Consider the following 25,917-nt stretch of genomic DNA (forward strand, 5'->3'; position numbering starts at 1 on the left):
TTGACTAGGGTTGAGCGATCGGGATCGGAAAAGATCGCATTCTGATCAGCGATCGAGTAAATTTCACAATCGCGATCGGAATTCTGATCCTCATCTTTTCCAGCGGGATCAAGGTAGGAGGTTATCTCAAGATCGGCTCAACCCTAAAAGTGACTTTTCCCATAGAGAAGCATTGACTAGGGCTGAGGATCAGGATCAGAAATGATCGGATTCCGATTGGCGATTGAGCAAATTTCAGTTGGAAAATGATCGGAAATCGGATTTTAAAATCAATCCTGAAATCTCAAGATCAGCTCAACCCTACTGTTCACTGAAAGAGCCACCTAAAATGTGTGACTGTCTCACTCCTCCTTGTTCTATAATTGGTTGCTTTTGATAGGTTCATATTATTCCAGTAGTTCGGATTTTCAACAATGAGTATGAAGATGCTTTTAATAAAATAAATTTCTCCTAGTGGCAGATTTCCTTTAAATCTGCTGTGATTTACAGTGGGTGTAAATTCAAGGGAACTTATCAAGATTGGCTTTCCTTACAGTGGAAATGCACCATATTAATAAATTGGACACGTCTATAGCCCTCCACGTGCTAGAAATTTCAATTTATTCCAGCTATGAGCTGGCATAGATTTTATGTATAATTTATGCCAAATTCTGGTATAAATTATAGTAAATATGAAGATCACACTCATTCCTACTAGAGTTGTATTCACATGACAGGGAAAATCAGCCATGTGATAGTTATTTTTGATGCCTTTCACGTAGCTGCATTAAATTCAATTTATGTGAATGGTGCTACTCAAATGACCATTTTTTGACAGTCTGTTTTAATGGACCATGAATATATAGGACTAGTCCTATGTTTACTGTTTTTATGGATCCCCCAATAGACACAAAGCTATGAGGATCCATGAAAATTGGTGTCCATTGGAAGCAAAATGGCCGTGAAAAATTCCTCTTTTCCACAGCCATATTCTCAAATTCACGCAAATGTAGGCTTAGTCTCACTATTGTAGCATGTGGGGTGGAAAAAGCCGAGAAGTCAAATTTTTTTTTTTTTTTTTAAATGTAGATTGTGAGCCCACATAGAGATCACAATGTACATTGTTCCCTATCAGTATGTCTTTGGAATATGGGATGGAAATCCATGCAAACACGGGGAGAACATACAAACTCCTTGCAGATGGTTTTTTTGCCCTTGGTGGGATTTGAACACCAGGACTCCAGCGCTGCAGGGCTGCAGTGCTAACCACTGAGCCACCGTGTGGCCCCGGAAGTCTAAAATTTTTAGTACAAATTTGTGCAACAAAAATTCACTTGTAAAATTATATATTTCCTATATTTTATTTCATATTTGACTCCCTTATTCCTAGATAATCAATGTTTAATGCAGAAGACACTGCCTTAGTCTGAGACTTCTCATTTTTGACGTGTCTGTATGACTTTGTATCTTTGTAGAATCTATGTTCAATGAACTTTCTTATGTTTATAGTCATTAACGTTCTCTGTAAAAGTACAGTGATTTTTTTGACTTTCACCTGTCAAAAACTAGAACAGAGAGAAATAATATAAAACACTTATGTAAGTGTCGGCTTTTCAATCATCTCTTGAACCAAAGTTTTGTTGAAACCAACTTAAGGTAAAATTTATACTTTATATTCATTGCCAACTCAGAAATCATATCCCAGAGCAAGATATTTAATAGGCATATATTTTTTATTCTTTCAGAGGAGAGTTTGGAACTAAAAACATATACACCAATAGTATATCTGAGAGATCTTATATTTAAATGGGAAATAATTGTTAAAGGGGTCATCCCATCTCAAGGATCCTATCTATACTGGTAGCTTGTGTAAATTGAACAGTTTTCCTAAACAGAAATACTGCTTTGTTTTCCTGCTATGTGAACTTAGGGGACTTTCACATTACCATTGGTGACCATCAGCAGTGTCCGTAGCTTTTGTCCATTACAAGATTTTAGCAATGGACACTAGCTGAACCGTCAGAAATCTGTTAAAATTTCCATTCATTTCAATGGGATTTTATCTTGTGTCCATTAGTGTCTGTTAGTGTTCGTTTACACACAATCTGTCAGAAGTCCATTTTTTTTCCAGCGGAAAAAAAATCCTACATGCAGGACTTTTCTGTCCGTTAGAAAAAATGGATGGCAAGTGTCCATTATTCTTTTAACGTTGAAGTCTATAGGCAACAGACTTATTATGGACAGTAACTGATAGCCATCAAAAAACAGACACTATCTGACACTAACTGATGTTAGTGTATCTGTTTTTTTAATTGATCCATTAAATGGATCAGTTAAAATAATGGACACATTAACATCAATTAGTATCTGTTAATGTCTGTTATGATTGGTGGGAGATAGAGACCGACGAGTGCTGGCCAGAGAAACCCCACTCTACTGATGTCTCAAATACACCAGAAGTTTCAACAGTCATCCGGGAGTATTGTATCGATCAATACCATCCGTAAGGAAGCATCTGCTGGGTTCTACCAACTATTGAATATGAATAAATGTTGTTTTTCTATTCTACCACAGGTGTCCAAATACTTATTGGTAGACAGTGTAGTACTCCACATAGGCTGTCACCTGCAGGTAATGGCTGATTTTCACTTACCTTTCCCTGCTCCTGTTCATGGCCACTTCCACTTAGAGGGTGAAATATATTATTTCTGTACACTCAACATAACAAATTATATATATATATGAGTGAATGGTCAACTGGGACTTAAAATGTGGCACCCACAGGAGGCCTAAGGGAAGGCATCAGTGTATGGGAGCAGGAAAAGGAGGTGGTGAAGGGTGATTTGAGTCAATGAAGATGTTGAAATTGCCCATGATGATAATGGGACTGTCAGTAGAGAGGAAGTGCAAAAACCATGTGGTGAAGTGGTTGACGAAGGCGGTGGTAGGTCCTGTGATCAGTATATGACAGCTACTTGGAGAGTGGAGAGTGAGTAAATTAGGGCAGAGTCACTTCAAAGGAGGGAAGGGGGAGAATAGGTCGCGGCCAGCTTGGGGTTAAGGAGCAGTAGTCAGACAGGAGAAGGCCAACACATCCAACAGATTTGTTGTTGGGGTGATGAGTATTGGAGAATGCCATAGGAGAGCACAGCAGGTGAGATAGTATGTTAGGTACCTAAGATGTCAGAGTAACAGATTGCCACTCCCCAAATTTTGGCTGGGGTGCAGTGATCCACAGGAAAATAGCGACCCAGAAAAATGGAGCCTGATTGTAGGAATTGCCACCAGCAGTCATATTTAAACGTGTGACATCATCTGTAACAGATAACTTTACCTACAAAGTCTGCAGTAGGTGCGAAACTTGGCTAGCTGAAGTGTTTTCCTGCAATACCAGCTGTTTACTGGTGCTGTCAAGTGTGGGATCCACAGTGAGCCGGTGACCATTATAGCAGACGCTTTGCTTTCCGCTAGCACTCACTTTTATATGATGTTTTTCATATTATCAAAATCTAGACAAATCAAATGTGTGCTGTCATAGAGACCCAATATTTCAGAAGGTTCTCTGGAAAACCATTGACATGCATTTTCATTTATTTAGTGGGGGGTTTTTTGTATGTTTTTTTTTTAATCTTTCACTTTTATATTAGAGTTTTTGCCATACACAAATCAATATAAATAAAATTTAGCACGTTAGTACAGATTTCTCATTTCTCCAATGGCAGAAAACAAGAGTATCAATGTTGTAATGTATTTACCTGTTTTATTGAATGATGAGGGCTATGGGGAGTGCACACAAGGGTTTTGATGTTAGAAACAAGAAAACAGATAATGTTCTATACTTGAGGCACTATAGTATGGTTGAATCCCTGGTGACTAGGAGTGTAAGTGATGTCAAATAGCCGCTGTAAGGGGCTTCATTTTTGTATTTGCTACTGCATCTGTATTCTGCTGAGAAAACGAGAACAACCACAAGTTTGGATTTCCTATGCTTATTTCACACTATTAATGGATTAGTTACTTCATGGCATTGAAATGGTTAATAGGCTCATATTAGAATATTAGTGACCTGGTAAAACTTTGCTGTAAAATCCTTTTTGTAGTTTACCTTCTTATTATAGGGATATATTTGTTTTAAGAAAACAGTTCACGGATGTCTGGATATGTATTAACACTGACAGCACAGGTCGGGCTATTTTGCACTTTCCCTTATGTAGTTTTTGTAAACTCGGCAGAAAAATAGCTGATCATGAGAGATGCAGATTTAGCAATGTGATAACAAAGCATCTTTTCATTTCAGTTCAAGGTTACATGTACAGAAACCTTTTCATAACTTAATAATACATTGCCATAATATGTATGTGTCTGAATGGCGAAGTAATTGTTATAGAAGATGTAATTATATACTGAGTCATAGCTCAATATCTGCCTTTTATGTTTATTTCTTTACAAACTATGTAAGTAACACGGGACTGGAAAACATGTCAAACTATTTTACATCTCACACAAGTTGGAAGAACAATACTCCTGAAATGGTGTTTGTTATATTTACTTATTGAATACCATTGAGTATAGTGGTTGAACAATGGCTGAAGACATCCAATCTGTCCATTCACATTCCTGGCAGATAACTCCCGATGGCCAATTGCAGACTATTATCAGTTGAATATAGTAGCTAAATAGTTATTGGTCAAAATAGACAAAACTTGCAAAGTGATTCTTTACAAACCTGTTTAACGAGTGTTAATAGCAGACTGTTTACCGCACAGCCATTAACTAGAAAGACTCAGAAAACATTTGGTTTGTAATAAATGAATGTAATACTGTGACAGCAGACATGGCTTGACCATGTCACGATAGTGTCTCATCCACATCAAAATCACACTATGTGTTTGTAATATTATAAATAGTCATTGTATTGAGTTATCCTGAAGCCCCCACCTAAGGCTTCGTTCACATCTGCGTTTGGATTCCATCTGGGGGAGTCCACATGGGGACCCCGAACTGAATACCAAACGCAACTGCAAGCAGTGTGCCAGTGAAAGCACATGGACTCCATAGTCTATAATGGGGTCCATGTGCTTGTTGCCAGATCTCCGCATGGATCATGTGGACAGGAAAGTAGTTTGCAATCTACTTTCCTGTCTGCATGATTCGGGCGGACAGTGCGCAGCCAGCACACGGACCCCATTATAGTCTATGGGGTCTGTGTGCTTTTACAGCACACCGCTTGCAATTGCGTTTGTATTCCATTTGGGGGGGGTGTCTCCATGCGCACTCTCCCTGGATAGAATACAAAAGCAGATGTGAACAGGGCGTAACAGCAACTCACATAAAGGGGCATTCTCATGGACACACCCATATGTAACCTTGTATACAATTAAAAGTTAAACATTTTTGCAAATAAAAATAATTGAAGTTGGTGACAGTCTGTTGTCTCGATGCAGAAACTTTCTGGTCTGAAATAAAGTCATAATGTCCTTATTGTGGCCCGGTTATCCTCAGAAATCTGGCATTAAAGATGTCTAAAATGTACATCAGATATGAGCTGGGATAGATTTCAGCGGGGGCACATGGCCTTGACAGAAGGTACGCCAGATTTATGAGTAGGCTTATGGAGGTTCCATATGAAATCTGCTATGTCACACTTTATGGAAATATTGCTTCTAGGTAAGAATATAGTGCCATATTGAATTTCCGATGTCCCACAAAACAGAACCCCAGGGACTTCATGTATTGTTTTTCAGACTGTGTGTACACAAGTGTATGTGAACGTGGCATTCGGAAAATGTAGTTTGTAGCAAAACATTAGCTTTCCTTCCTTTCTCAAATAAAATGTCTCTGGAAATATTTGGAGGTCACCATCACAGAGTACATATTGCACAATTAAAAAGTGCACTGAATATAACCTTAAATCTCAGTCTCAGTGCATCATTTTCCAAGTGGGAGGTGTGACTTAATCCAATGATGAAGTCTGGTATTTCTACAATCCCCTAAAGCTCTAATGCTTAGCATTCAACTGATACAAGGAATGTAGGTCAATGCCAGCTGTTTGTTGAATATAGGTATTTACATTTTATCTCACTTTTAACACATTCCTCTTTGAATCACAGAAAGAGTGAAAAATTGTATCTTCAGCCTATTAGACAGGGAATAGATTATAATTAAAATGAATTAGTAGCGTGCTATGATAGAGGCCTCTCCGAAAGAGGAAAGGAATAGATACCGGGAAGAAGCCAACGTTATTTACAATGAACAACAGGGTATAGATTCACTGGGTGAATAATTTAATTAATAAGTAGAGATGAGCGAACACTAAAATGTTTGAGGTTCGAAATTCGATTCGAACAGCCGCTCACTGTTCGAGTGTTCGAATGGGTTTCGAACCCCATTATAGTCTATGGGGAACATAAACTCGTTAAGGGGGAAACCCAAATTCGTGTCTGGAGGGTCACCAAGTCCACTATGACACCCCAGGAAATGATACCAACACCCTGGAATGACACTGGGACAGCAGGGGAAGCATGTCTGGGGGCATAAAAGTCACTTTATTTCATGGAAATCCCTGTCAGTTTGCGATTTTCGCAAGCTAACTTTTCCCCATAGAAATGCATTGGCCAGTGCTGATTGGCCAGAGTACGGAACTCGACCAATCAGCGCTGGCTCTGCTGGAGGAGGCGGAGTCTAAGATAGCTCCACACCAGTCTCCATTCAGGTCCGACCTTAGACTCCGCCTCCTCCGGCAGAGCCAGCGCTGATTGGCCGAAGGCTGGCCAATGCATTCCTATGCGAATGCAGACTTAGCAGTGCTGAGTCAGTTTTGCTCAACTACACATCTGATGCACACTCGGCACTGCTACATCAGATGTAGCAATCTGATGTAGCAGAGCCGAGGGTGCACTAGAACCCCTGTGCAAACTCAGTTCACGCTAATAGAATGCATTGGCCAGCGCTGATTGGCCAATGCATTCTATTAGCCCGATGAAGTAGAGCTGAATGTGTGTGCTAAGCACACACATTCAGCACTGCTTCATCAAGCCAATACAATGCATTAGCCAGTGCTGATTGGCCAGAGTACGGAATTCGGCCAATCAGCGCTGGCCAATGCATTCTATTAGCCCGATGAAGTAGAGCTGAATGTGTGTGCTAAGCACACACATTCAGCACTGCTTCATCAAGCCAATACAATGCATTAGCCAGTGCTGATTGGCCAGAGTACGGAATTCGGCCAATCAGCGCTGGCTCTGCTGGAGGAGGCGGAGTCTAAGGTCGCTCCACACCAGTCTCCATTCAGGTCCGACCTTAGACTCCGCCTCCTCCGGCAGAGCCAGCGCTGATTGGCCAAAGGCTGGCCAATGCATTCCTATGCGAATGCAGACTTAGCAGTGCTGAGTCAGTTTTGCTCAACTACACATCTGATGCACACTCGGCACTGCTACATCAGATGTAGCAATCTGATGTAGCAGAGCCGAGGGTGCACTAGAACCCCTGTGCAAACTCAGTTCACGCTAATAGAATGCATTGGCCAGCGCTGATTGGCCAATGCATTCTATTAGCCCGATGAAGTAGAGCTGAATGTGTGTGCTAAGCACACACATTCAGCACTGCTTCATCAAGCCAATACAATGCATTAGCCAGTGCTGATTGGCCAGAGTACGGAATTCGGCCAATCAGCGCTGGCCAATGCATTCTATTAGCCCGATGAAGTAGAGCTGAATGTGTGTGCTAAGCACACACATTCAGCACTGCTTCATCAAGCCAATACAATGCATTAGCCAGTGCTGATTGGCCAGAGTACGGAATTCGGCCAATCAGCGCTGGCTCTGCTGGAGGAGGCGGAGTCTAAGGTCGGACCTGAATGGAGACTGGTGTGGAGCGATCTTAGACTCCGCCTCCTCCAGCAGAGCCAGCGCTGATTGGCCGAATTCCGTACTCTGGCCAATCAGCACTGGCTAATGCATTGTATTGGCGTGATGAAGCAGTGCTGAATGTGTGTGCTTAGCACACACATTCAGCTCTACTTCATCGGGCTAATAGAATGCATTGGCCAGCGCTGATTGGCCGAATTCCGTACTCTGGCCAATCAGTGCTGGCCAATGCATTCTATTAGCTTGATGAAGCAGAGTGTGCACAAGGGTTCAAGCGCACCCTCGGCTCTGATGTAGCAGAGCCGAGGCTGCACAAGGGTTCAAGCGCACCCTCGGCTCTGATGTAGGAGAGCCGAGGGTGCACTTGAACCCTTGTGCAGCCTCGGCTCTGCTACATCAGAGCCGAGGGTGCGCTTGAACCCTTGTGCACACTCTGCTTCATCAAGCTAATAGAATGCATTGGCCAGCGCTGATTGGCCAATGTATTCTATTAGCCTGATGAAGTAGAGCTGAATGTGTGTGCTAAGCACACACATTCAGCTCTACTTCATCGGGCTAATAGAATGCATTGGCCAGCGCTGATTGGCCAGAGTACGGAACTCGACCAATCAGCGCTGGCTCTGCTGGAGGAGGCGGAGTCTAAGATCGCTCCACACCAGTCTCCATTCAGGTCCGACCTTAGACTCCGCCTCCTCCAGCAGAGCCAGCGCTGATTGGCCGAATTCCGTACTCTGGCCAATCAGCACTGGCTAATGCATTGTATTGGCGTGATGAAGCAGTGCTGAATGTGTGTGCTTAGCACACACATTCAGCTCTACTTCATCGGGCTAATAGAATGCATTGGCCAATCAGCGCTGGCCAATGCATTCTATTAGCGTGAACTGAGTTTGCACAGGGGTTCTATGGCACCCTCGGCTCTGCTACATCAGATTGCTACATCTGATGTAGCAGTGCCGAGTGTGCATCAGATGTGTAGTTGAGCAAAACTGACTCAGCACTGCTAAGTCTCTGCATTCGCATAGGAATGCATTGGCCAGCCTTCGGCCAATCAGCGCTGGCTCTGCCGGAGGAGGCGGAGTCTAAGGTCGGACCTGAATGGAGACTGGTGTGGAGCGATCTTAGACTCCGCCTCCTCCAGCAGAGCCAGCGCTGATTGGTCGAGTTCCGTACTCTGGCCAATCAGCGCTGGCCAATGCATTCTATTAGCCCGATGAAGTAGAGCTGAATGTGTGTGCTTAGCACACACATTCAGCTCTACTTCATCAGGCTAATAGAATACATTGGCCAATCAGCGCTGGCCAATGCATTCTATTAGCTTGATGAAGCAGAGTGTGCACAAGGGTTCAAGCGCACCCTCGGCTCTGATGTAGCAGAGCTGAGGGTGCACAAGGGTTCAAGTGCACCCTCGGCTCTCCTACATCAGAGCCGAGGGTGCGCTTGAACCCTTGTGCAGCCTCGGCTCTGCTACATCAGAGCCGAGGGTGCGCTTGAACCCTTGTGCACACTCTGCTTCATCAAGCTAATAGAATGCATTGGCCAGCACTGATTGGCCAGAGTACGGAATTCGGCCAATCAGCGCTGGCCAATGCATCCCTATGGGAAAAAGTTTATCTCACAAAAATCACAATTACACACCCGATAGAGCCCCAAAAAGTTATTTTTAATAACATTCCCCCCTAAATAAAGGTTATCCCTAGCTATCCCTGCCTGTACAGCTATCCCTGTCTCATAGTCACAAAGTTCACATTCTCATATGACCCGGATTTGAAATCCACTATTCGTCTAAAATGGAGGTCACCTGATTTCGGCAGCCAATGACTTTTTCCAATTTTTTTCAATGCCCCCAGTGTCGTAGTTCCTGTCCCACCTCCCCTGCGCTGTTATTGGTGCAAAAAAGGCGCCAGGGAAGGTGGGAGGGGAATCGAATTTTGGCGCACTTTACCACGTGGTGTTCGATTCGATTCGAACATGGCGAACACCCTGATATCCGATTGAACATGTGTTCGATAGAACACTGTTCGCTCATCTCTATTAATAAGTTTCAAGCTATAGTCTAATAACTACTTATAGAAATGTACAGCAGTATGAAGAAGTAACTTCTATACCTTTTTGGTGATTTTGGTTGTTAATATGGAACTGGTGGCTGCCATTCAATACAGAGGTTTGGCATGTCCTTATTGTTTCTGAACTGCTGGTACTGATATACATTTGTGTCTCATAAATGAATTGATTTGCATTGTTTTCCATTTTCAATGTGGTTTTTGACGTCCTTGCTGAAGGCTGGTATTGTGCAAATCTATATGAACAGCCTATAGCTTCTGGTGGATTATTGCTTCCTTCTTTCCTACACAGGTTCATACACATTCCTTTGTTTTTCTGGTGTTGTAAAACTTATAACATGTTTGGTATTATGGCAGTTTATTTCCCACAAGAAGTTATTTATTTCACTAGTTCTCATTTTACTGAAGTACTTTTCCCCAGTTTACTGAGCAAAATGTGTCAGAATTCCAGTGTAATTTGCAGCAAAATTGTCTAAGATGCCTTGCCCCACATTTACCAAATGTCTTGGATACTTTTAATGACTCGTACAACAGTCTGATAATGTGGCACTTTGGTGCATTTTAAGGCTAAGGCCCCAATGGGATGATATGCAGTGCTAAAGCGCAGCGGGAACGCATGGCGGTTCTTCCTGCAGCGCTTTGAACAAAAAGTTCACAGAGTTTTCCTCCGTGGAATTTCTGTTACAATTATATCTATGGGGAAGCCGCCTGCATTTCCGTAGATATAATCGACATGCTGCAATTTCGACGCCAGTTTTGGAAATTGCAGCGTTTTTCCCACAAAGTGGGCATGGGATTTGCATGAATCCCATCCACTTTGCAGATACTGTAGGACACCGCGATTTTTCCTGCGGCGTTTCCAGCCTGTGGGGCCCCGGCCTAAGACTGTCTAGTCTATCTTGGTATTGTCTAATTTTTAAACACACTAGCGTTAGTAAATCTACCTAAATATGATAGAAATTTGGTTCATAATTGTAAACTATTAGGGAACAGACATAAATCTATGAGTTTGCTCATCTGATGATTAATAATCTGTTGGTTACCTGACTAACCAATGCTCCCACATGATGTACATCTGTATTTCAGCGATATTTAACTCCCGCATGACCAGTAATGATGAGCAGGTAACATTAACTAACATTTCACTTTCAGAAAAGTGATGGCTCAGAGACTCAATATGGCAATGCCATATCCAGGTACTTAATGTGGTATCATCCATGAGGCCAGAGCCACAGCCAAATCCTGCCCATCTGCAGTGAACAGTGGTCAAAGTCTCTGTGTCATCCATCCATAACATCATTTAGTTATTGGCCACCACAGTGAGGGCTTTGAGCACAGCACAACACCTCATCATATGTTCCTGTACTTTTTTCCAATTAACCATTTAGGATCTATTTTAACTAAAAAAATAAAATGTAAGCAACTCGACACAGTATGATCAAGGCCTTTGTTTCATGCATTCAGCATTATTGTTTTGAAAAATAAAAGAATATCCCCATGTCCACACACACCATGCACAATGCCACACATACTTCAGATAGTTCTATATTACAGGCTCATAGGCATGATGTATAGTACAGTATGGTGCCTGTGTGAGGCGCTGCTCCCAGGAGATAACCTGTCTTATATGGCATGTGATGGAACGTGGCACTATTTGAGTCATGCATACGGGAGCCATTTCATGTTTTGTCTAGAAAACTCACAATTGCCACATTGTTGCTAGCAAAGGATCATATGACTGTCATGTTCTTGATAGAGTCTGCAGATATGCATATTTATAAAACTGGAGGCATATAGAAGTACAGGATGGACCTATAGCAGATTTTGGGTGTTATATTACATATTTAAATAGTTTTCCCATGGGTTGTAGATGAAAAAGTTGATGTACTCACCCTGAGTAAAATCTAATTCCCTGTAGTGCACGTCTAGTCAGATACACTAGTAAAGAGTTAATGTACGGATATTATATGACATGCCGGGTATTTGCACTAGTTCTATGGTTTGTCCTAGATGCCACATTCTTTTTTTTATTTGATTATTGTCTTATTATGTTTTTCTCTACTACAATGTGACCATGACACTCGGAGTATTAAACTGTCTGTTATCTACTCCATGGGTAGTTTAAAGAGGACCTTTCATGTTCCCATCAGTGTGCTTTATTATATACTGCTAGAAAGCTGAGAGTGTGCTGAATTCAGCCCTATCACCAATCAGCTGTACAAAGCAGGGAGCAGATGGCTCAGTTAGTATTACAGTTCACCTCTCATGCACATGGGAGTAGAGCTGCACTAATACTGCACAGCCACTATACATTGTATGGAGCCATCTGCTTCCTACTCTGTACACTGTGTAGCACTGTCACCCCCCACTGATCATATATTGTTGATCTATCCTACACTGAGGGAGTTTGTATACATACAGACCCTACATAGGCAGTACGGAGACGTACAAGTCATTCCTTCTCCGCTAGGGATTCTTGGTAAAAAATATGCAAATCTATTCTCCAGGATGTAATTAGTAGAACAGTACCTCTGTATGCCGCCCTCTAGAGGGCAGCCTCCTTAACATCATGCATGACTCAGTTAATAAGCCTACTATCATGATGCGGATTTAATTGCCAAATTAGTATTTCTATTCCAAAAGGAACAGATTCCCAGCTATGAACAGCGCTGTTTCGGTCTTTTGGACCTCCACAGCATAGTGCAGGGATACTGATTTAGCAGAGTGAGAGACTATAGACCAGGGTCAGGGGATAATCGTACACATTAGGGAGAGTGTGTGCCTACATAGGCAGTACAGAGACTTACAAGTCATTCCTGTTCCGCTAGGAATTCTGGGTAAAAAATATGCAAATCTATTCTCCAGGATGTAAATAGGAGAACAGTGCCTCTGTATGCCGCCCTCTAGAGGGCAGCCTAATGTGTACGATTATCACCTGACCCTGGTCTATAGTCTCTCACTCTGCCAAATCAGTATCCCTGCGCTATGCTGAGGAGGTCCAAAAGACTGAAACAGCGCTGTCCATAGCTGGGAATCTGTTCCTTTTGGAATAGAAATAGTAATTTGGCAATTAAATCCGCATCATGATAGTAGTCTTATTAACTGAGTCATGCATGATGTTAAGGAGGCTGCCCTCTAGAGGTGCATACAGAGGCACTGTTCTCCTAATTACATCCTGGAGAATAGATTTGCATATTTATGGCTTTTATTCTAGGCTACCAGTCTGAAACCATGAACATTCTTGAACTTTTTTGTCACAAATTGGGGTTGCAAAACAACTTCATTTACTAACATGAGTGAAGAAGTAGCAAAGAAACCGTGCGACAGGAGTCACGGCCGTAATCACCATGTAGCCATAGCCTTAAAACTGATAATGTGTTATTGATTTGAAGAATGTAGAAGTGTTGATGCATTCGGTAATGGAAGAATTTCCACTGAGAATATGTTATATGAATATGAGATATCTGTTTTTTCCTATTCTTCCTTAGTTCACAGCTTTTCCAGTGCAGTAGCAGAAGAGATAAGTGAAAACAGGAGAAGTACTTGCCCATGCAGAAAATCGAAAATGACTCATTGAATAAGTGCTCCAAAGAAAACACTTCCTCTTTGTGAAAATGAAAATAAGCCTGACCATATTTGTCCTTATTACATGTTACCGAATCTGAATCTCTTCTGAAAACTGTGTTGCAGCTGGGACCTCTTACTGACTGTCTTTAAAGGATTGCTCTTATTAGGATCTAAGCTCAATACAAGGAGTCTCTTTGAAAAACTGCAGATGTTTCATACAGAATGGACATTGAAAAATGAGACTGTTAATAAAGCTCATCCAAACATATAAGAGGATAGACAAGATTCCTCTCAGGGGTGTAGGTTTAGGATGTGTAGAAGTAGCAACCACACCCTGATGTCTAAGGGAGCCCAAAGACTTCTCTGACACATAAGACAACAACAACAACAACAACAACAACAACAATAATAATAATAATAATAATAATAATAATAATAATAATAATATAAAAGGAATATACTGGATGGGGTCCCTCCTAAAAAGATTTGACATTGAGACCTAGGAGTTTCATGTTATGTCTTTGATCCCCTTTTGTATTTGGATAAGTGTGATAGAAGGCAACCATGGTCAACACACAAATGCCATCCATGTGCTGCCCTTTTTCATGATACCAGACAATTAGAAAAGTAGATGAAATGTTAAAAAACAAAAGTTGATCTGTGTGATGTACATTTTCATGGACATATAAAAAAGCGTAAAAAATGTAAAAAAGAATTATATATATTTTTTTACATATTAACCACAGACAGCAAACAATCCAAACAGAATTAAAGTTGTGTGCTGTTAGTCTGAGACTGCAGAAAAGTGTGTTTTTTGTTGTAGATTTTGCTGCAGATTTTTCAGCCAAAGCTTTCCAATGTTTGTTCTCAGCCTTACACATTTTTCAGAAGACAGTAGAAAAGTAGGTCACTATTTTATATCAGTATAAAACCAGGACTGAAACCAAAACACCTACAAAACACAATATAATGCAGAGTGAAAGAGGCTATAGCCTGAGTACTTTTTTGAGCCTGTATTACAAACATAATATTCACATCCGTCACACTTCAACAGAATGAGAGCAAATTTTAGTATTCCTTTTTCCTTTAGCATACGTCCCAACTGTCCTGGATTTTGTAGGACATTCACAGATCCAGGGTCATGTCCCACAGTCCTGGTCGGCGAGATGTATGTCCCGGTTTCAACTCATCTGCGTCCGGAACATGCACCCCCTTCCCTCATAGATTGTAAGCCAGTCGGTCATTGTTAGTATTATATCTACCTGTATATTCTGTGTATTGTATGTAACCCCAAATGTAAAGCACCATGGAATTAATGGTGCTATATAAATAAATAATAATAATACAGTACTGAAGAATGCAGAAGCTAACGGCAGACTGCTCTTGCTTCAACGCTGAGCTCTGTTCCGGGCGCGAAGTGAGTGACGTCATCACATCGCGCCGGGAGCTCCGTGCTGATACTGCAGACAGAACAGCAGGAGATCGAGGAAAGGTGAGTATCAGTGTTTTTATGTTATATACAGTAACCTAGGGGCAGAGATGGAAGGGAAACATTATACTGGGAGAAGAGATGGAAGGGAGACATTATTCTGGGGCAGAGATGTCGAGGGGACATACTACTGGGGGAAGAGATGGAGAGGGGACATTATACTGGGGGCAGAGATGGATGGGGGACATGAAACTAGGGGCAGAGATGGAAGGGGAACATTATAATGGGGGCAGAGGGAGGGAGGACATTAAACTGGGAGCAGACATGGAAGGACATCAAACTGGGGGCAGATGAAGGGGGATATTAAACTGGGGACAGATGAAGATGACAATTAAATTGAGCAGGGATTAAAAGGGACATTAAAATGGGGACAACTGGAGGGGGACATTAAACAACGGGGGTCACTGGAGGAGTACATTAACCATGAGAGTAGTTGGAGGGGGATCTGTTTGCCTCTAGTTGTCCCCAGTTTCATGTCCTGCTCCAGCTGCCATTAATTTATTGTCCCCCTCCAACTACCCCCACTGTTTAGTATCCCCCTCCAGCTTCTCCAGTTTCATGTCCCCTCTAGTTATCGCCAGTTTAAACTTGGGCACCAGGAGTGGGACTTGGGGCAGTTGGAATGGAACATTATAATGTGGGGACATATAATGTGACTGTAGGAGGATTATACTGTGTGGGTGCACCTGAAAAATTAATGAGAATGGGCGGAGTCAATGTAAAGTGGGCGGAGCTAAATTTGCCGAGGAGCGCCGCACATTTTGTCCCTCTTTCTGCTTTTCAAAAGTTGGGAGGTATGCTTTAGCACATCCATATAGTATACTACATTACATATGGTACATTTCTTTTCTTTTTTTTTTTTTTTTAATGTAGATTGTGAGCCCCATATAGGGATTAGAGATGAGCGAACACTAAAATGTTCGAGGTTCGAAATTCGATTCGAACAGCCGCTCACTGTTCGAGTGTTCGAATGGGTTTCGAACCCCATTATAGTCTATGGGGAACATAAACTCGTTAAGGGGGAAACCCAAATTCGTGTCTGGAGGGTCACCAAGTCCACTATGACACCCCAGGAAATGATACCAACACCCTGGAATGACACTGGGACAGCAGGGGAAGCATGTCTGGGGGCATAAAAGTCACTTTATTTCATGGAAATCCCTGTCAGTTTGCGATTTTCGCAAGCTAACTTTTCCCCATAGAAATGCATTGGCCAGTGCTGATTGGCCAGAGTACGGAACTCGACCAATCAGCGCTGGCTCTGCTGGAGGAGGCGGAGTCTAAGATAGCTCCACACCAGTCTCCATTCAGGTCCGACCTTAGACTCCGCCTCCTCCGGCAGAGCCAGCGCTGATTGGCCGAAGGCTGGCCAATGCATTCCTATGCGAATGCAGACTTAGCAGTGCTGAGTCAGTTTTGCTCAACTACACATCTGATGCACACTCGGCACTGCTACATCAGATGTAGCAATCTGATGTAGCAGAGCCGAGGGTGCACTAGAACCCCTGTGCAAACTCAGTTCACGCTAATAGAATGCATTGGCCAGCGCTGATTGGCCAATGCATTCTATTAGCCCGATGAAGTAGAGCTGAATGTGTGTGCTAAGCACACACATTCAGCACTGCTTCATCAAGCCAATACAATGCATTAGCCAGTGCTGATTGGCCAGAGTACGGAATTCGGCCAATCAGCGCTGGCCAATGCATTCTATTAGCCCGATGAAGTAGAGCTGAATGTGTGTGCTAAGCACACACATTCAGCACTGCTTCATCAAGCCAATACAATGCATTAGCCAGTGCTGATTGGCCAGAGTACGGAATTCGGCCAATCAGCGCTGGCTCTGCTGGAGGAGGCGGAGTCTAAGATCGCTCCACACCAGTCTCCATTCAGGTCCGACCTTAGACTCCGCCTCCTCCGGCAGAGCCAGCGCTGATTGGCCGAAGGCTGGCCAATGCATTCCTATGCGAATGCAGACTTAGCAGTGCTGAGTCAGTTTTGCTCAACTACACATCTGATGCACACTCGGCACTGCTACATCAGATGTAGCAATCTGATGTAGCAGAGCCGAGGGTGCACTAGAACCCCTGTGCAAACTCAGTTCACGCTAATAGAATGCATTGGCCAGCGCTGATTGGCCAATGCATTCTATTAGCCCGATGAAGTAGAGCTGAATGTGTGTGCTAAGCACACACATTCAGCACTGCTTCATCAAGCCAATACAATGCATTAGCCAGTGCTGATTGGCCAGAGTACGGAATTCGGCCAATCAGCGCTGGCTCTGCTGGAGGAGGCAGAGTCTAAGGTCGGACCTGAATGGAGACTGGTGTGGAGCGATCTTAGACTCCGCCTCCTCCAGCAGAGCCAGCGCTGATTGGCCGAATTCCGTACTCTGGCCAATCAGCACTGGCTAATGCATTGTATTGGCGTGATGAAGCAGTGCTGAATGTGTGTGCTTAGCACACACATTCAGCTCTACTTCATCGGGCTAATAGAATGCATTGGCCAGCGCTGATTGGCCGAATTCCGTACTCTGGCCAATCAGTGCTGGCCAATGCATTCTATTAGCTTGATGAAGCAGAGTGTGCACAAGGGTTCAAGCGCACCCTCGGCTCTGATGTAGCAGAGCCGAGGCTGCACAAGGGTTCAAGCGCACCCTCGGCTCTGATGTAGGAGAGCCGAGGGTGCACTTGAACCCTTGTGCAGCCTCGGCTCTGCTACATCAGAGCCGAGGGTGCGCTTGAACCCTTGTGCACACTCTGCTTCATCAAGCTAATAGAATGCATTGGCCAGCGCTGATTGGCCAATGTATTCTATTAGCCTGATGAAGTAGAGCTGAATGTGTGTGCTAAGCACACACATTCAGCTCTACTTCATCGGGCTAATAGAATGCATTGGCCAGCGCTGATTGGCCAGAGTACGGAACTCGACCAATCAGCGCTGGCTCTGCTGGAGGAGGCGGAGTCTAAGATCGCTCCACACCAGTCTCCATTCAGGTCCGACCTTAGACTCCGCCTCCTCCAGCAGAGCCAGCGCTGATTGGCCGAATTCCGTACTCTGGCCAATCAGCACTGGCTAATGCATTGTATTGGCGTGATGAAGCAGTGCTGAATGTGTGTGCTTAGCACACACATTCAGCTCTACTTCATCGGGCTAATAGAATGCATTGGCCAATCAGCGCTGGCCAATGCATTCTATTAGCGTGAACTGAGTTTGCACAGGGGTTCTAGTGCACCCTCGGCTCTGCTACATCAGATTGCTACATCTGATGTAGCAGTGCCGAGTGTGCATCAGATGTGTAGTTGAGCAAAACTGACTCAGCACTGCTAAGTCTCTGCATTCGCATAGGAATGCATTGGCCAGCCTTCGGCCAATCAGCGCTGGCTCTGCCGGAGGAGGCGGAGTCTAAGGTCGGACCTGAATGGAGACTGGTGTGGAGCGATCTTAGACTCCGCCTCCTCCAGCAGAGCCAGCGCTGATTGGTCGAGTTCCGTACTCTGGCCAATCAGCGCTGGCCAATGCATTCTATTAGCCCGATGAAGTAGAGCTGAATGTGTGTGCTTAGCACACACATTCAGCTCTACTTCATCAGGCTAATAGAATACATTGGCCAATCAGCGCTGGCCAATGCATTCTATTAGCTTGATGAAGCAGAGTGTGCACAAGGGTTCAAGCGCACCCTCGGCTCTGATGTAGCAGAGCTGAGGGTGCACAAGGGTTCAAGTGCACCCTCGGCTCTCCTACATCAGAGCCGAGGGTGCGCTTGAACCCTTGTGCAGCCTCGGCTCTGCTACATCAGAGCCGAGGGTGCGCTTGAACCCTTGTGCACACTCTGCTTCATCAAGCTAATAGAATGCATTGGCCAGCACTGATTGGCCAGAGTACGGAATTCGGCCAATCAGCGCTGGCCAATGCATCCCTATGGGAAAAAGTTTATCTCACAAAAATCACAATTACACACCCGATAGAGCCCCAAAAAGTTATTTTTAATAACATTCCCCCCTAAATAAAGGTTATCCCTAGCTATCCCTGCCTGTACAGCTATCCCTGTCTCATAGTCACAAAGTTCACATTCTCATATGACCCGGATTTGAAATCCACTATTCGTCTAAAATGGAGGTCACCTGATTTCGGCAGCCAATGACTTTTTCCAATTTTTTTCAATGCCCCCAGTGTCGTAGTTCCTGTCCCACCTCCCCTGCGCTGTTATTGGTGCAAAAAAGGCGCCAGGGAAGGTGGGAGGGGAATCGAATTTTGGCGCACTTTACCACGTGGTGTTCGATTCGATTCGAACATGGCGAACACCCTGATATCCGATCGAACATGTGTTCGATAGAACACTGTTCGCTCATCTCTAATAGGGATCACAATGTACTTTTTTTCCCCCTATCATTATGTCTTTGTAGAATGGGAGGAAATCCACACAAACACGGGGAGAACATATGGTATATTTCTGAACAATCATATCATACCCAAAAAAGCACTAAAGTACACTACATCTTGCACTGCATGAAACTGGAGTCACAGAGACATACAGTATGGATAAATCAGTGTGCATTAGAGTATTGACGCACCTTGCAATAGAACCTTTAGACAGTTCCTGGGTGACAATATGGTTGCATATAGGAGAACAACACTGAGGTGTTGATATACAGTTAGGGCCAGAAATATTTGGACTGTGACACAATTTTCGCGAGTTGGGCTCTGCATGCCACCACATTGGTTTTGAAATGAAACCTCTACAACAGAATTCAAGTGCAGATTGTAATGTTTAATTTGAAGGGTTGAACAAAAATATCTGATAGAAAATGTAGGAATTGTACACATTTCTTTACAAACACTCCACATTTTAGGAGCTCAAAAGTAATTGGACAAATAAACATAACCCAAACAAAATATTTTTATTTTCAATATTTTGTTGCGAATCCTTTGGAGGCAATCACTGCCTTAAGTCTGGAACCCATGGACATCACCAAACGCTGGGTTTCCTCCTTCTTAATGCTTTGCCAGGCCTTTACAGCCGCAGCCTTCAGGTCTTGCTTGTTTGTGGGTCTTTCCGCCTTAAGTCTGGATTTGAGCAAGTGAAATGCATGCTCAATTGGGTTAAGATCTGGTGATTGACTTGGCCATTGCAGAATGTTCCACTTTTTTGCACTCATGAACTCCTGGGTAGTTTTGGCTGTATGCTTGGGGTCATTGTCCATCTGTACTATGAAGCGCCGTCCGATCAACTTGGCAGCATTTGGCTGAATCTGGGCTGAAAGTATATCCCGGTACACTTCAGAATTCATCCGGCTACTCTTGTCTGCTGTTATGTCATCAATAAACACAAGTGACTCAGTGCCATTGAAAGCCATGCATGCCCATGCCATCACATTGCCTCCACCATGTTTTACAGAGGATGTGGTGTGCCTTGGATCATGTGCCGTTCCCTTTCTTCTCCAAACTTTTTTCTTCCCATCATTCTGGTACAGGTTGATCTTTGTCTCATCTGTCCATAGAATACTTTTCCAGAACTGAGCTGGCTTCTTGAGGTGTTTTTCAGCAAATTTAACTCTGGCCTGTCTATTTTTGGAATTGATGAATGGTTTGCATCTAGATGTGAACCCTTTGTATTTACTTTCATGGAGTCTTCTCTTTACTGTTGACTTAGAGACAGATACACCTACTTCATTGAGAGTGTTCTGGACTTCAGTTGATGTTGTGAACAGGTTCTTCTTGACCAAAGAAAGTATGCGGCGATCATCCACCACTGTTGTCATCTGTGGACGCCCAGGCTTTTTTGAGTTCCCAAGCTCACCAGTCAATTCCTTTTTTCTTAGAATGTACCCGACTGTTGATTTTGCTACTCCAAGCATGTCTGCTATCTCTCTGATGGATTTTTTCTTTTTTTTTCAGCCTCAGGATGTTCTGCTTCACCTCAATTGAGAGTTCCTTTGACCGCATGTTGTCTGGTCACAGCAACAGCTTCCAAATGCAAAACCACACACCTGGAATCAACCCCAGACCTTTTAACTACTTCATTGATTACAAGTTTACGAGGGAGACGCCTTCAGAGTTAATTGCAGCCCTTAGAGTCCATTGTCCAATTACTTTTGGTCCCTTGAAAAAGAGGAGGCTATGCATTACAGAGCTATGATTCCTAAACCCTTTCTCCGATTTGGATGTGGAAACTCTCATATTGCAGCTGGGAGTGTGCACTTTCAGCCCATATTATATATATAATTGTATTTCTGAACACGTTTTAGTAAACAGCTAAAATAACAAAAGTTGTGTCACTGTCCAAATATTTCTGGCCCTAACTGTATACCACATCCAGACAAGCAATAATGAAGTGGCACCCAGGTTCTCCTATATATAGAGTGACCATTGCACTGCGTATACCCAACGAAAGCTGTAGCCAAAGCTGAGTGGTACAGAGGAGTGTGACACTCCATCCTCAGTACAGCACTCAGTGCACACAAAGCTTCTATTTCTTCAAAATTGCTTAAAGAGGTTGTCTGGGCAAAAAAAATAAAAATAGGTCGGGGGAGGTGAATAAAAAATAAATAAATATATATATATATATATATATATATATATATATTAAAATAAATAAAATAAAATACCTGTCCCCGGTGTTCTGGTGTCCTCCCAGTACGATCCAGTCCTCCTCCTGGGCTGTCATCTCAAAGTGAAACTGCTCGCCGGGAAGTAGTGACGCCAAGTGCCCTTTGCTGAGGCCGGTGATTGGCCTCAGTGGTTACATGTGGCAGGGAGTTCTGAAAGAAGACAAAAATGGACTGGCAGGACCTGACCGTGGAAAGGTGAGCATGATTTTTTTTCTTATCTCCCCAAATCTATTTTAAGAACACAGCTGCAGTTTACATGTTCACTGCTCCACTCTCTTCTATGTGGCTTTTGCCATAGCAAAATACAGCATCAGTTCCATAATAGTGAATGCCGTGATCACACAAGCACACTACAACTCCATTCACAGAGCAGACTTGGAGATCCCCTTTCTTGTCCCGTAATCAGATCCTTGTCCCCCTACGTGGTCCATATAAAAGATGTGCTGCTAGTGGACAACCCCCTTTAAGGAACTGATAGCTTTAGGGTGCATTCACACTGAGTAAACGCTAGCTTATTTTGTAGAGTAAAATTACACTTGTAAATTTTGCTATCCCATTGACTTCAATGACATTTTACAGGCGTATTTTTACAGGCGTATTTTTTACAGGCGTATTTTTTACAGGCGTATTTTTACACTTGTAAAAAAATATCATTGAAGTCAATGGGATAGAAAAATTTACAAGTGTAATTTTACTCTACAAAATAAGCTAGCGTTTACTCAGTGTGAATGCACCCTTATACTGACAATTGTAATATACCGTTATAATAATAGTCCATTGCTGTACTCTCAATATGCCAATCTCACATGACCTTAGGATACAAAGAAGTAAAATGAACCCAAATACTGTAATCTGAATGTTCCTATCTCTGCTAGAAATATTTTAAGACTCCATCGCTTCAGGTTTGCCTGAATGGCTTTGTGAATTATAGTGCGACTTCTAGCCAGAGCCAGCATTGATATTTATATATGAGCGAGAAGACGGAGTTAGGAAGCTTTTGTGCTCTGGTATGATGGGAAATGAACCCGAGTTACCTAGCAACACCTGTCATACTGCCTTGGAGAGGAAAAAAGAGCATTTTATCTCACATAGCTCCTAATCATTATTTGTTAGACTATTAATGATAAAGGCAATGTTACATACATTCTTTTATGTGTCAGCTGTTGCTTCGGCTCAGCATTTCTCCTTTTAAACTTTGCAAGCTTTTTTGTTAAAAGAGTTCGTTTTTATACAAATGGGTGACGGGGGGCACACGAGTGGTGGTGAGAATGATAAAGGTAATTTAGCTGTGCTCTTTATGTGTGGGTGGTAGCTCAACGCTCCATAGGTGACAAGAAGCAATGGGAAATTACTCCGAAATATAACAGGTTTATTTTCCTGAATGTATTGATCAAACAAAAGCATGAAATGAGAACATTTTCTGTTTCCCTGGCATTCCCAAAAGACAGAAATTCTCATTAGAGGCTGGAAATATAGAGTGTAGGTGTTACTGGGAATCATTATTGTGCTTTCGATGTCGGAAAACCTGCCATAGTATTGTATAGTTTTACTGAAATGCACATTACACCTTGTGGGTTGCTTAGAGAACTGTAAAGCATCATTATTATTATTATTTGTTCTTTTAGGGTTAATTTTCTTGAGCGAGTCCATTACCATATATATAACTATTAAGGCTACATTAATATATATGACTGATTTTCATTTGGAGACTCCATTACAATGTCCTCCTGAAAATCATCAGAGGAAAAAGTCCTGCACTTTTTCCACCACCATCAATTTTAAAACGAGGGACATCCATTTGACCCCATTATAGTCAGTGGGGTCAGTTGGACTATGTTTGTTACCACTATTGTAGCGGTCCATCTCTCCATTGTGTTTGGTCTCTGAGGACAGTTATACAGCTGTACATAGCCCAATTGATACCCAGGTACAGTAAGTGACATGAGGTTTGCTAATAAGTAGTTTCTCTAGAATATTGCTTGGTGCTTCGTGGGTTGGCAATATCATCGTTGGAGAGGGATGTTTATATACCATTTTTGTATGTGGCTTTATAGGAACAGGGAAAAGATTATAACCTATATCATCTAGTGATAATCATGCCATGTTTAATATTACAGTTAGAAAGTTAAATGAATAATTGCAGCAAACACTAACTTAGGCTGTGGCCCCACATTGAGTAAACGCAACTTTTTTTGTTGTAGATTTTGCTGCGGTTTTTGAGCCATATCCAGGAGTAGATTGAGCAGAATGTAGCAGTATAACAACTTCCTATGCATTGCCCATTCATTCAGTAACCATTCTTGGCTTTGGCTCAACAAAACGCTACAAAATCTGCAACAAAAAAAGCTGCGTTTCCGCAACGTGGGGCCTCAGCTTTAACGTTTATGGCTTTTAGTGGGTGATATCACACTGCTACAAGTTATTACTTTCAAGTTAGTGACTGCAAGATCTATATATCTAAACTCTCTTACACTGTATAACTAATGAGGTTACAGTTCCTGTTGAGATCACTTCTGGTTTGAGCCCACTTTTGTGACATAAGGTGCAGTTTACCTAGGAAGCAGGGAGAGTAAGGCTGGTCTGACATGGCAGTAAGTTTAGTCCACAAATGGTCCGCAATTATGGGTTCTCAATTGCGGACCATTTGGGGACACATTGTATTCAGTGTGGCCTCTTACACCACCAGATATTTTATCCGTGGTGTGCCGTGCCGTGACCAAGGTCCACAAAGTCACGGACATCATGGCACTGCACGGACTGTCCCATAGAACTCTATGGGTGCATGCAGCTGGACACGGACATCTGAGGAATGCCTATTTGGAGTGAAATTTAGTGTTGCTGATCAACTTGCGAACCGTAAAACCACTACGGTCGTGTAAGACCAGCCTAAGGAAGGCTGCTTTTTGTTTGGTAGAGTAGAGGAAAGATAATCATCCCTCATCAAGTTCCAGCAAGGTTGTATATGATGATGCAACCCTAAGGGAACTATTGTTACCTTTTATAGGTCTAGACATGCATACCACGGTTTTAATAGCAATAAATTTTGAAACACTTTTAAATGACAATATGATGGGCTAGATTTTTAATAGTAGTAAAGATATGACAGCATAGAGTTCTAAGAACATTTTCTGACCTTTCAGTGCATACAACAACATAGCCCACTCCTGGCTTTCTATTGTTCAGTCTTTTGACAATCAACATCAGATGTAATGTTGTCTCAAGGACTATGATTTATGCCGTCTCACTCTTTTCAGACACAGCAATATTTAATCTTCAGCTTCTTTTCAGTATAATCAGGCCAGCAATAAATTGCCAGCACATTGGATAGATGTTATAGAGGATCCGCACAGTGTATTTTCATGTAAAGACTATAATTTGTACAAGTGGTTTTATAGCTAGTACAAGCTCTGGCAGTCTATAAACACACAGCCTATCTGTTTAATAGATTAGGCTTTACCGCTGAGCTTAATACCAGCAAACATGATTCCTCTACCTTACAATGTTACAATTTTTTATTTTTTTTTTAAGTATTCCAATCTGAATAAAGACTCTGACTGGTGCTTGACACAACTGGTTTATGAAGAGGTTATGAATCATAAATCAGGTGGACGTCCCTGTGTCAGAATGGAGATCTATGCAAGTCAGAAACCTGCAAGGATTTCCATTGTAACTTACACCAGAAAACTGGCATGAGTTAGAAAAATGTAAAGGTGTCTTGGACAGTGGTGAGAGTGGTGCAGAGTTTGACATCATAAGTGGCCCCATCCACACCCTGCACCACCCAGGTTCTGAAAAATGTTGAGGCCTGTGCAAAAACGCCACTTGCGACTATCACTGATTTGCAACTATTTCACCCCACAAGAGTGGCATAAGAGATTTGTCAACCAACACCCCCCCCCCCAACAATGTTATTTGTCATGGTTATATTAGGCAATCTGTTATATTGTTACAATATGTCATATAGGATTTAAGGCTATGAAAGATTAAAAAGACTTATAGTAACTAACATTAATTGAAAGTGGTTTTTTGGTGTAATAATCAGTTTGCTAACATTTCATCATCAAACAAATTAAATGTTATTTTACTAGAGATGAGCGAACACTAAAATGTTCGAGGTTCGAAATTCGATTCGAACAGCCGCTCAATGTTCGTGTGTTCGAATGGGTTTCGAACCCCATTATAGTCTATGGGGAACAGATACTCGTTAAGGGGGAAACCCAAATCCGTGTCTGGAGGGTCACCAAGTCCACTATGACACCCCAGGAAATGATGCCAACACCTCTGGAATGACACTGGGACAGCAGGGGAAGCATGTCTGGGGGCATCTAACACACCAAAGACCCTCTATT

At 42.7% G+C, this 25,917-nt stretch overlaps 1 protein-coding gene across 4 annotated transcripts in view; it reads left to right on the forward strand.

Annotated features, from left to right (window-relative positions):
* The window catches only part of TMEM200A (transmembrane protein 200A), a 114,574-nt gene that overhangs the window by 44,511 nt on the left and 44,146 nt on the right, over positions 1-25,917 (forward strand). Inside the window, exon 1 of one of the 4 annotated variants that reach the window (XM_075268061.1) lies at positions 5,996-6,041. The exons of the other annotated variants lie outside the window; for them this stretch is intronic. The gene's annotated coding sequence lies outside the window, so the exon portion shown is untranslated. Of the gene's footprint in view, positions 1-5,995; positions 6,042-25,917 lie in introns of those variants that run through there. 4 annotated transcript variants of the gene reach the window in all.

Source organism: Leptodactylus fuscus, chromosome 3 (assembly GCF_031893055.1).
Source record: "Leptodactylus fuscus isolate aLepFus1 chromosome 3, aLepFus1.hap2, whole genome shotgun sequence".
NCBI classification, from domain to species: Eukaryota; Metazoa; Chordata; class Amphibia; order Anura; family Leptodactylidae; genus Leptodactylus; species Leptodactylus fuscus.